Source organism: Pseudorasbora parva, chromosome 1 (genome assembly GCF_024679245.1).
Source record: "Pseudorasbora parva isolate DD20220531a chromosome 1, ASM2467924v1, whole genome shotgun sequence".
NCBI lineage: Eukaryota > Metazoa > Chordata > Actinopteri > Cypriniformes > Gobionidae > Pseudorasbora > Pseudorasbora parva.
Genome location: NC_090172.1, coordinates 19,509,711 through 19,523,681, shown reverse-complemented (window position 1 = coordinate 19,523,681; position 13,971 = coordinate 19,509,711).

The following is a 13,971-nucleotide window of genomic DNA, read 5'->3' as shown; positions in this document are numbered from 1 at the left end:
AACTTATTTTTGGCCAATGAGTCTTTGAACTTGATCCTTCTTTACAGAATAATGACTTTCTGTTGTTTTCTTCAGTAGATCAAGGATGAGATTTTTTGACCAAAAAAAAACAAAAACAAAAAAAAACACTGAATCCCATGAACTTGAATGTTCAATGTATATAAATAGATTCCTTCTGATGCAGTGGTTCAAGGATGCTCTTTTGAATTTATTTGTGGCCAAATAGTCTTTGAACTTGAACATTCTATACAGACTTTATGACTACCTGTTGTTTCATCAGTAGGTCAGGGAAGACATTTTTTGACAAAAAATAAAAAAAATTCTGACCCTAAGTTCCATGAACTTGAACTTTCTATACATATCAATAGATTCCGTCTGATGCTTTATTAGTTCTTCAAGGATGACCCTTTGAACTTATTTTTGGCCAATGAGTCTTTGAACTTGAACCTTCTTTACAGACTAATGACTTTCTGTTGTTTTCTCCAGTAGATCAAGGATGGGTATTTTTAGACCAAAAAAAAAAAAAAAAGATTCTGACCCTGAATCCCATGAACTTGAAAATTCTATGCATATAAATAGATCCCTTCTTCGGTTTCATCTTTATTTCAAGAATGACTTTTTGAACATATTTTTGGACAAAGAGTCTTTGAACTTTACATATAAATTCACACTTTATAGGCTTTCTGATTTTTATCAGAAGATCAAATATGACTTTTTGAACAATTTTTTCTGCCCCTGAATTCCGTGAACTTGAACTTTCTAAGCATATAAATAGATTCCTTCTGATGCAGTGGTTCAAGGAGGACCTTTTGAACTTATTTATGGCCAATGAGTCTTTGAACTTGAACCTTCTTTACAGACTTATGACTTTCTGATGTTTTCTTCAGTAGATCAAGGATGAGATTTTTAAACGAGAAAAAAAAGATTCTGACCCTGAATCCCATGAACTTGAACTTTCTATGCAATTTAAATAGATTCCTTCTTATGCAGTGGTTCAAGGATGACCTTTTGAACTCATTTGTGGCCAAACAGTCTTTGAACTTGAACCTTCTTTACAGACATATGACTTTCTGTTGTTTTCTTTAGTAGATCAAGTATGAGATTTTTTGACCAAAAAAAAAAAAAAAAGATTCTGACACGGAATCCCATGAACTTGACTGTTCTATGTATATAAATAGATTCCTTTTGATGCAGTGGTTCAAGGATGCCCTTTTGAATTTATTTGTGGCCAAATAGTCTTTGAACTTGAGCATTCTATATAGACTTTATGACTACCTGTTGTTTCATCAGTAGGTCAAGGAAGACATTTTTTGACAAAAAAAAAAAAAAAAATTCTGACCCTAAGTTCCATGAACTTGAACTTTCTATACATATTAATAGATTCCGTCTGATGTTTTATTAGTTCTTCAAGGATGACACTTTGAACTTATTTTTGGCCAATGAGTCTTTGAACTTGATCCTTCTTTACAGAATAATGACTTTCTGTTGTTTTCTTCAGTAGATCAAGGATGAGATTTTTTGACCAAAAAAAAAAAACACTGAATCCCATGAACTTGAATGTTCAATGTATATAAATAGATTCCTTCTGATGCAGTGGTTCAAGGATGCTCTTTTGAATTTATTTGTGGCCAAATAGTCTTTGAACTTGAACATTCTATACAGACTTTATGACAACCTGTTGTTTCATCAGTAGGTCAGGGAAGACATTTTTTGACAAAAAAAAAAAAAAAATTCTGACCCTAAGATCCATGAACTTGAACTTTCTATACATATCAATAGATTCCGTCTGATGCTTTATTAGTTCTTCAAGGATGACCCTTTGAACTTATTTTTGGCCAATGAGTCTTTGAACTTGAACCTTCTTTACAGACTAATGACTTTCTGTTGTTTTCTTCAGTAGATCAAGGATGGGTATTTTTAGACCAAAAAAAAAAAAAAAAGATTCTGACCCTGAATCCCATGAACTTGAAGGTTCTATGCATATAAATAGATCCCTTCTTCGGTTTCATCTTTATTTCAAGAATGACTTTTTGAACATATTTTTGGACAAAGAGTCTTTGAACTTTACATATAAATTCACACTTTATAGGCTTTCTGATTTTTATCAGAAGATCAAATATGACTTTTTGAACATTTTTTTCTGCCCCTGAATTCCGTGAACTTGAACTTTCTAAGCATATAAATAGATTCCTTCTGATGCAGTGGTTCAAGGAGGACCTTTTGAACTTATTTATGGCCAATGAGTCTTTGAACTTGAACCTTCTTTACAGACTTATGACTTTCTGATGTTTTCTTCAGTAGATCAAGGATGAGATTTTTAAACGAGAAAAAAAAGATTCTGACCCTGAATCCCATGAACTTGAACTTTCTATGCAATTTAAATAGATTCCTTCTTATGCAGTGGTTCAAGGATGACCTTTTGAACTCATTTGTGGCCAAACAGTCTTTGAACTTGAACCTTCTTTACAGACATATGACTTTCTGTTGTTTTCTTTAGTAGATCAAGTATGAGATTTTTTGACCAAAAAAAAAAAAAAAAGATTCTGACACGGAATCCCATGAACTTGACTGTTCTATGTATATAAATAGATTCCTTTTGATGCAGTGGTTCAAGGATGCCCTTTTGAATTTATTTGTGGCCAAATAGTCTTTGAACTTGAGCATTCTATATAGACTTTATGACTACCTGTTGTTTCATCAGTAGGTCAAGGAAGACATTTTTTGACAAAAAAAAAAAAAAAAAAAATTCTGACCCTAAGTTCCATGAACTTGAACTTTCTATACATATTAATAGATTCCGTCTGATGTTTTATTAGTTCTTCAAGGATGACACTTTGAACTTATTTTTGGCCAATGAGTCTTTGAACTTGATCCTTCTTTACAGAATAATGACTTTCTGTTGTTTTCTTCAGTAGATCAAGGATGAGATTTTTTGACCAAAAAAAAAAAAAAAAACACCGAATCCCATGAACTTGAATGTTCAATGTATATAAATAGATTCCTTCTGATGCAGTGGTTCAAGGATGCTCTTTTGAATTTATTTGTGGCCAAATAGTCTTTGAACTTGAACATTCTATACAGACTTTATGACTACCTGTTGTTTCATCAGTAGGTCAGGGAAGACATTTTTTGACATAAAAAAAAAAAAAATTCTGACCCTAAGTTCCATGAACTTGAACTTTCTATACACATCAATAGATTCCGTCTGATGCTTTATTAGTTCTTCAAGGATGACCCTTTGAACTTATTTTTGGCCAATGAGTCTTTGAACTTGAACCTTCTTTACAGACTAATGACTTTCTGTTGTTTTCTTCAGTAGATCAAGGATGGGTATTTTTAGACCAAAAAAAAAAAAAAAAGATTCTGACCCTGAATCCCATGAACTTGAAGGTTCCATTCATATAAATAGATCCCTTCTTCTGTTTCATCTTTATTTCAAGAATGACTTTTTGAACATATTTTTGGACAAAGAGTCTTTGAACTTTACATATAAATTCACACTTATAGGCTTTCTGATTTTTTATCAGAAGATCAAATATGACTTTTTGAACATTTTTTTCTGCCCCTGAATTCCGTGAACTTGAACTTTCTATGCATATAAATAGATTCCTTCTGATGCAGTGGTTCAAGGAGGACCTTTTGAACTTATTTATGGCCAATGAGTCTTTGAACTTGAACCTTCTTTACAGACTTATGACTTTCTGATGTTTTCTTCAGTAGATCAAGGATGAGATTTTTAAACGAGAAAAAAAAGATTCTGACCCTGAATCCCATGATCTTGAACTTTCTATGCAATTTAAATAGATTCCTTCTTATGCAGTGGTTCAAGGATGACCTTTTGAACTCATTTGTGGCCAAACAGTCTTTGAACTTGAACCTTCTTTACAGACATATGACTTTCTGTTGTTTTCTTTAGTAGATCAAGTATGAGATTTTTTGACCAAAAAAAAAAAAAAGATTCTGACACGGAATCCCATGAACTTGACTGTTCTACGCATATAAATAGATTCCTTCTGATGCAGTGGTTCAAGGATGCCCTTTTGAATTTATTTGTGGCCAAATAGTCTTTGAACTTGAGCATTCTATATAGACTTTATGACTACCTGTTGTTTCATCAGTAGGTCAAGGAAGACATTTTTTGACAAAAAAAAAAAAAAAAATTCTGACCCTAAGTTCCATGAACTTGAACTTTCTATACATATTAATAGATTCCGTCTGATGTTTTATTAGTTCTTCAAGGATGACACTTTGAACTTATTTTTGGCCAATGAGTCTTTGAACTTGATCCTTCTTTACAGAATAATGACTTTCTGTTGTTTTCTTTAGTAGATCAAGGATGAGATTTTTTGACCAAAAAAAAGATGCTAACACTGAATCCCATGAACTTGAATGTTCAATGTATATAAATAGATTCCTTCTGATGCAGTGGTTCAAGGATGCTCTTTTGAATTTATTTGTGGCCAAATAGTCTTTGAACTTGAACATTCTATACAGACTTCCTGTTGTTTCATCAGTAGGTCAGGGAAGACATTTTTTGACAAAAAAAAAAAAAAAAAATTCTGACCCTAAGTTCCATGAACTTGAACTTTCTATACATATCAATAGATTCCGTCTGATGCTTTATTAGTTCTTCAAGGATGACCCTTTGAACTTATTTTTGGCCAATGAGTCTTTGAACTTGAACCTTCTTTACAGACTAATGAATTTCTGTTGTTTTCTTCAGTAGATCAAGGATGGGTTTTTTTGGCCAAAAAAAAAAAAAAAAGATTCTGACCCTGAATCCCATGAACTTGAATATTTTATGCATATAAATAGATCCCTTCTTCTGTTTCATCTTTATTTCAAGTATGACTTTTTGAACATATTTTTGGACAAAGAGTTTTTGAACTTTACATATAAATTCACACTTATAGGCTTTCTGATTTTTTATCAGAAGATCAAATATGACTTTTTGAACATTTTTTTCTGCCCCTGAATTCCGTGAACTTGAACTTTCTATGCATATAAATAGATTCCTTCTGATGCAGTGGTTTAAAGGAGGACCTTTTGAACTTATTTATGGCCAATGAGTCTTTGAACTTGAACCTTCTTTACAGACATATGACTTTCTGTTGTTTTCTTTAGTAGATCAAGTATGAGATTTTTTGACCAAAAAAAAAAAAAAAAAAGATTCTGACACTGAATCCCATGAACTTGACTGTGCTATGCATATAAATAGATTCCTTCTGATGCAGTGGTTCAAGGATGCCCTTTTGAATTTATTTGTGGCCAAATAGTCTTTGAACTTGAGCATTCTATATAGACTTAATGACTACCTGTTGTTTCATCAGTAGGTCAAGGAAGACATTTTTTGACAAAAAAATAAAAAAAATTCTGACCCTAAGTTCCATGAACTTGAACTTTCTATACATATCAATAGATTCCGTCTGATGTTTTATTAGTTCTTCAAGGATGAACCTTTGAACTTATTTTTGGCCAATGAGTCTTTGAACTTGAACATTCTTTACAGAATAATGACTTTCTGTTGTTTTCTTCAGTAGATCAAGGATGGGTATTTTTAGACCAAAAAAAAAAAAAAAAAAAGATTCTGACCCTGAATCCCATGAACTTGAAGGTTCTATGCATGTAAATAGATCCCTTCTTCTGTTTCATCTTTATTTCAAGTATGACTTTTTGAACATATTTTTGGACAAAGAGTCTTTGAACTTTACATATAAATTCACACTTATAGGCTTTCTGATTTTTTATCAGAAGATCAAATATGACTTTTTGAACATTTTTTTCTGCCCCTGAATTCCGTGAACTTGAACTTTCTATGCATATAAATAGATTCCTTCTGATGCAGTGGTTCAAGGAGGACCTTTTGAACTTATTTATGGCCAATGAGTCTTTGAACTTGAACCTTCTTTACAGACTTATGACTTTCTGATGTTTTCTTCAGTAGATCAAGGATGAGATTTTTAAACGAGAAAAAAAAGATTCTGACCCTGAATCCCATGAACTTGAACTTTCTATGCAATTTAAATAGATTCCTTCTGATGCAGTGGTTCAAGGATGACCTTTTGAACTCATTTGTGGCCAAACCGTCTTTGAACTTGAACCTTCTTTACAGACATATGACTTTCTGTTGTTTTCTTCAGTAGATCAAGTATGAGATTTTTTGACCAAAAAAAAAAAAAGATTCTGACACTGAATCCCATGAACTTGACTGCTCTATGCATATAAATAGATTCCTTCTGATGCAGTGGTTCAAGGATGCCCTTTTGAATTTATTTGTGTCCAAATAGTCTTTGAACTTGAGCATTCTATATAGACTTTATGACTACCTGTTGTTTCCTCAGTAGGTCAAGGAAGACATTTTTGACAAAAAAATAAAACAAAATTCTGACCCTAAGTTCCATGAACTTGAACTTTCTATACATATCAATAGATTCCGTCTGATGTTTTATTAGTTCTTCAGGGATGACCCTTTGAACTTATTTTTGGCCAATGAGTCTTTGAACTTGAACCTTCTTTACAGAATAATTACTTTCTGTTGTTTTCTTCAGTAGATCAAGGATGAGATTTTTTGACCAAAAAAAAAAAAAAAAAAAGATGCTAACACTGAATCCTATGATCTTGAATGTTCAATGTATATAAATAGATTCCTTCTGATGCAGTGGTTCAAGGATGCTCTTTTGAATTTATTTGTGGCCAAATAGTCTTTGAACTTGAACATTCTATACAGACTTTATGACTACCTGTTGTTTCATCAGTAGGTCAGGGAAGACATTTTTTGACAAAAAAAAAAAAAAAAAAAATTCTGACCCTAAGTTCCATGAACTTGAACTTTCTATACATATCAATAGATTCCGTCTGATGCTTTATTAGTTCTTCAAGGATGACCCTTTGAACTTATTTTTGGCTAATGAGTCTTTGAACTTGAACCTTCTTTACAGACTAATGACTTTCTGTTGTTTTCTTCAGTAGATCAAGGATGGGTATTTTTTGACCAAAAAAAAAAAAAAAGATTCGGACCCTGAATCCCATGAACTTGAAGGTTTTATGCATATAAATAGATCCCTTCTTCTGATTCATCTTTATTTCAAGTATGACTTTTTGAACATATTTTTGGACAAAGAGTCTTTGAACTTTATATATAAATTCACACTTATAGGCTTTCTGATTTTTTATCAGAAGATCAAATATGACTTTTTGAACATTTTTTTCTGCCCCTGAATTCCGTGAACTTGAACTTTCTATGCATATAAATAGATTCCTTCTGATGCAGTGGTTTAAAGGATGCCCTTTTGAACTTATTTATGGCCAATGAGTCTTTGAACTTGAACCTTCTTTACAGACGTATGACTTTCTGATGTTTTCTTCAGTAGATCAAGGATGAGATTTTTAAACAAGAAAAAAAAGATTCTGACCCTGAATCCCATGAACTTGAACTTTCTATGCAATTTTAATAGATTCCTTCTGATGCAGTGGTTCAAGGATGACCTTTTGAACTCATTTGTGGCCAAACAGTCTTTGAACTTGAACCTTCTTTACAGACATATGACTTTCTGTTGTTTTCTTCAGTAGATCAAGTATGAGATTTTTTGACCAAAAAAAAAAAGATTCTGACACTGAATCCCATGAACTTGACTGTTCTATGCATATAAATAGATTCCTTCTGATGCAGTGGTTCAAGGATTCCCTTTTGAATTTATTTGTAGCCAAATAGTTCTTGAACTTGAACATTCTATACAGACTTTATGACTACCTGTTGTTTTATCAGTAGGTCAAGGAAGACATTTTTTGACAAAAAAAATAAACAAATTCTGACCCTAAGTTCCATGAACTTTCTATACATATAAATAGATTCCTTCTGATGTTTTCTTAGTTCTTCAAGGATGACCCTTTGAACTTATTTTTGGCCAACGAGTCTTTGAACTTGAACCTTCTTTACAGACTTATGACTTTCTGTTGTTTTCTTCAGTAGATCAAGGATGAGATTTTTTGACCAAAAAAAGAGATTCTGACCCTGAATCCCATGAACTTGAACGTTCTATGCATATAAATAGATTCTGTCTTCTGTTTCATCTTTAAATCAAGTATGACTTTTTGAATATATTTTTGGACAAAGAGTCTTTGAACTTTACGTTTAAATTCCCAATTATAGGCTTTCTGATTTTTATATCAGAAGATAAAATATGACTTTTTGAACATTTTTTTTCTGCCACTGGATTCCATGAACTTGAACTTTCTATGCATATAAATAGATTCCTTCTGATGCAGTGGTTCAAGGCGGATCTTTTGAACTTATTTATGGCCAATGAGTCTTTGAACTTGAATCCTCTTTACAGACTTTATGACTTTCTATTGTTTTCTTCAGTAGATCAAAGATGATATTTTTTGACCAAAATAAAAGATTCTAACCCTGGATCCCATGACCTTGAACTTTCTATGCATATAAATAGATTCTGATGCAGTGGTTCAAGGATGACCTTTTGAACTTATTTGTGGCCAAACAGTCTTTGAACTTGAACCTTCTTTACAGACTTGTGACTTTCTGTTGTTTTCTTCAGTAGATCAAGGATGAGAATTTTTGACCAAAAAAAAGATTCTGACCCTGAATCCCATGAACTTGAAAGTTCTATGCATATAAATAGATTCCTTCTGATGCAGAGCCTTCAGAAGGATGACCTTTTGACCTTATTTGTGGCCAAATAGTCTTTGAACTTGAACATTCTATACAGACTTTATGACTGCCTGTTGTTTCATCAGTAGGTCAAGGAAGACATTTTTTTAACAAACAAAAAAAAAGATTCTGACCCTGAAACCCAGGAACTTGAACTTTCTATACATAAAAATAGATTCCTTCTGATGTTTTATTAGTTCTTCAAGGATGACCCTTTGCACTTATTTTTGGCAAATGAGTCTTTGAACTTGAACCTTCTTTAAAGACTTATGACTTTCTGTTGTTTTCTTCAGTAGATTAAGGATGAGATTTTTTGACCAAAAAAACTATTCTGACCCTGAATCCCATGAACTTGAACGTTCTATGCATATAAATAGATTCCTTCTGATGCCATCGTTCAAAGATGACCTTTTGAACTTATTTGTGGCCAAATAGTCTTTGAACTTGAACATTATATACAGACTTTATGACTACTTGTTGTTGCAGCAGTAGGTCAAGGAAGACATTTTTTGACAAAAAAATAAAAAAATTCTGATCCTAAGTTCCATGAACTGCAACTTTCTATACATACAAATAGATACCTTCTGATGCAGTTGTTCAAGGAGGACCTTTGGAACATATTTTTGGCTAATGAGTCTTTGAACTTGAACCTTCTTGCAGCAGTGGCTCAGTTGTTCATGTAGGTTGTCTACAAACCAGAAGGTTGGTGATTCAATCCCCGGTTCCACCTGACCAAGTGTCGAAGTGTCCATGAGCAAGACACCTAACCCCAGCTGCTCCCGACTAGCTGGATGGCGCCTTACATGGCTGACATCGCCGTCGGTGTATGAATGGGTGAATGTGAGGCAAAAATGTAAAGCGCTTTGGATAAAAGCGCTATATCCATTTACCATTTACCTTCTTTAAAGACCTATGACTTTCTGTAGAAAGTTCAAGTTCAAAGCCAAGAATAAGATCAAAAGTTCATATTTGAAGAACTAATAAAACATCAGAAGGAATCAATTTATATGTATAGAAAATCAAGTTCATGGAATCCAGGGAATCTCTCTGTCAAAAAATATATTCAAAAAGCCATGCTTGAACTAAAGATGAAACAGAAGAAGGAATCTATCATAGAAAGTTCAAGTTCATGGGATCTATATGTATAGAAAATTCAAGTTCATGGAATTCAGGGGCAGAACATTTTTCCAAAAGTCATATTTGAACTTGGGATGAAACATCAGAAGGAATATATTATTATATATAGAAATTTAAGTTCAAAGACTATTTTGCCAAGAATAATATCAAAAGTAATCCTTGAAGTACTATTTCAATCAGAGGGAATCTATTTATATGTATAGAAAGTTCAAGTTCATTGAATCCAGGGGCAGAACATTTTTCCAAAAGTCATATTTGAACTTGGGATGAAACAGAAGAAGGAATCTAAATGTATGTATAGAAAGTTCAAGTTCATTGGATCCGGAGTCAGAAATTAAATTTTTTGTCAAAAAATGTCATCCTTGCTCTACTGATGAAACAAGTGAAAGTCATACGTCTGTATAGAAGATTCAAGTTCAAAGACTATTTGGCCACAAATAAGTTCAAAAGGTCATCCTTAAAGCACTATGAAGCATCAGAAGGAATCTATTTATATGTATAGAAAGTTCAAGTTCATGGAATCTACGGTCAGAATTATTATTATTATTTTATTTTATTTTTTTGTCAAAAAATATCTTCCTTGACCTACTGATGATACAACATGTAGTCATAAAGTCTGTATAGAATGTTCAAGCTCAAAGACAATTTGGCCACAAATAAGTTCAAAAGGTCATTCTTGAACCACTGCATCAAAAGGAATCTATTTATATGTATAGAAAGTTCAAGTTCATGGGATCAAGGCACAGAATCTTTTTTTTTTTTAATCAAAAATCTCATCCTTGATATACTGAAGAAACAACAGATGTTCAAAGAATGTGTAGAATGTTCAAGTTCAAAGACTAATTGGCCACAAATAGGTTCAAAAGGTCATCCCTGAACCACTGCATCAGAAGCTATTTATTTATACGCATAGAAAGTTCAAGATCATGGGATCCAGGGGCAGAAAATTTTTTCAAAAAAATCCTTTTTGAACTTCTGATAAAACTTCAGAAAACCTATACATATGAATTTAAATTTAATTTAAACTCTTTGCCCAAAAAAATATTCAAAAACTCATACTTGAAGTAAAGATGAAACAGCTAATAAAAGGAATCTATTAGTATGCATAGAAAATTCTACTTCAAAGTTTGAAGAAAGAAAAATCTGTATTAAAAAAATATTTGAACTTTCGATAAAACATCAGAATGTATCTTTCCGTATATTTAGAAATTTCAAGTTCAAGGGCAGTTTATTTCGTGAAAAAGTCAATTTGATCTTCTGGTTTACATCAGAAAGTCTTTAAGTCTATATTTACAAATACATTTCAAACACTTGTTGGCCAAAATAAATTCAACAGATCTTCCTTGAATAACTGATGAAACATCAGTATGAATCTTTTAATATAGATTCATACTGATATTTCATCAGTTGAGAGATAGTGAAAAATTCTGAAAGATAGTAGAGAAAGTGCTTTTGCATTTGCATTTGCTTTATGGATAATCGAGCTCATTGATTCCATGAAGTTCAGCAGGGTCTCAGGGACTCCTGCTTAGTACTTGGATGGAAAACCTCCATTTATCATTTAACTAGATTAGTGCTAAAATCTAAACAGTACAAAGTCAAAAGCACTTACCATGCAGCACGAGTTCTTGTACTGAAAACCCTCTAATCTCTTCAATGTAAATAGAGTCAATGCAATGCAAACGCACTAAACTCGTCATTGCACAGATAATTATTATAATAATTCACAAGTGCTAACCATCTTCAATGCACGAATTCTATTCAATGCTAAGCGCTAATATATTCATTGCACCCTGAATTCTTATATGCAATGCAAAATATCTTCAATGTACAACTCTCTAACATGTAGTTATCTCTTTTAATGCACAGTAAGATCTTGTATGCAATGTAATGCAAAATCTTCAATGCACGAGTTTTTTCGTATGCAATGCAAAAGCACTAATCTTTTCATTGCACCCTGAATTCTTAAATGCAATACAATAAGCAACTAGTTCTTATAAGCAATGCAATGCAAAAGCACTAATCTTTCTGCACGAGTTCTTTATGCAATGCAATAAAAGCACAATTTATTCATGCACAAATAGTTTTTGTATGCATGCATGCAAAATCTTCACTGCACGAGTTTTTCGTTTTTCGCAATGCAATCCAATGCAAAAGCACTTATCTTTTTAATGCACTTTATGCAATGCAATGCAATATCAGTTATTTCTTCAATGCGCAACAAACAGTTCTTATATGCAATGCAATGCAAAAGCGCTAATATCTTCAATGCACAACAAGTTTTTTGTATACAATGCAATGCAAAAGCACTAATCTCGTCAGTGCACGTTTTTTCGTATGCAATGCCATACGAAAGCGCTATCTTCAATGCATGACGAGTTCAATGCAATGCAAAAGCATTCATCTCCCCAGTGCAATGCAAAAGCGCTATCTTCAATGCACAACGATTTATTTTATGCAAGGCAATGCAAAAGCACTATCTTTTCAATGCACAGCAAGTTTTTTGGATACAATGCAATGCAAAAGCACTAATCTCTCCATTGCACAAGTTTTTTCGTATGCAATGCAAAACGAAAGCGCTATCTTCAATGCACAGCAAGTTTTTTTGTATACAATGCAATGCAAAAGCACTAATCTCCTCAGTGCACAAGTTTTTCGTATGCAATGCAATACGAAAGCGGTATCTTCAATGCGCAACGAGTTATTTTATGCAATGCATTGCAAAAAGCACTATCTCTTCAATGCACAGCAAGTTTTTTTGAATGCAATGCAATGCAAAATGCGCTATCTTCAATGCATGACGAGTTCAATGCAATGCAAAAGCATTAATCTCCCCAGTGCAATGCAAAAGCGCTATCTTCAATGCACAACAATGTTTTTATGCAATGCAAAAGCACTATCTTTTCAATGCACAGCATTTGTTTTGTATAGAAAGCAATGCAAAAGCACTAATCTCTCCATTGCACAAGTTTTTTCGTATGCAATGCAAAACGAAAGCGCTATCTTCAATGCACAACGAGTTATTTTATGCAATGCAATGCAAAAGCACTATCTCATCAATGCACAGCAAGTTTTTTTCTATTCAATGCAATGCAAAAGCACTAATCTCCTCAGTGCACAAGTTTTTCGTATGCAATGCAATACGAAAGCGGTATCTTCAATGCGCAACGAGTTATTTTATGCAATGCATTGCAAAAAGCACTATCTTTTCAATGCACAACAAGTTTTTTCGTATGCATTGCAATGCAAAAGCGCTAATGTCTTCAATGCATGACGAGTTCAATGCAATGCAAAAGCACGAATCTCTCCATTGCACAAGTTTTTTCGTATGCGAACTAAAGATGAAACAGAAGAAGGAATCTATATGTATGCATAGAAAGTTCAAGTTCATGGGCACAACGAGTTCTTTATGCAATTGCAATGCAAAAAATAATTTATTCAATACACAACGAGTTCTTATATGCAATCCATTGCAAAAGCACTAATCTTTTCATTGCACCCTGAATTATTATATGCAATGCAATGCAAAAGCACTAATTTTTTTTAATGCACGAGTTCTTATGCAATGCAATGCAAAATCACTTATTTGTACAATGCGCAACGAGTTCCATATGCAATGCAATGCAAAGCACTAATTCTTTCTGCACAACGAGTTCTTTTGCAATGCAATGCAATGCAAAAGCACAATTTATTCAATACACAAATGGTTTTTTATGCATGCATGCAAAATCTTCAATTCACGCGGTTTTCGTTATGCAATGCAATGCAAAGCAATGAAAAAGCACTAATCGTTTCATTGCACAAGCGAATTCTTATATGCAATCCAATGCAAAAGCACTAATCTCTTTAATGCACAACGAGATCGTTATGCAATGCAATGCAAAATCTCTTATTTCTTCAATGCGCAACGAGATATTGTATGCAATGCAATGCAAAAGCGCTATCTTTAATGCACAACGAGTTATTTTATGCAATGCAAAAGTGCTATCTCTTCGATGCACAGCAAGTTTTTGCATGCAATGTAATGTAAAAGCACTGCACAAGTTTTTTCGTATGCAAGCAATGCAAAAGCACTAATTCCCCAGTGCACAAGTTTTTTCGTATGCAATGCAAAAGCGCTAATATCTTCAATGCATGACGAGTTCAATGCAATGCAAAAGCACAAA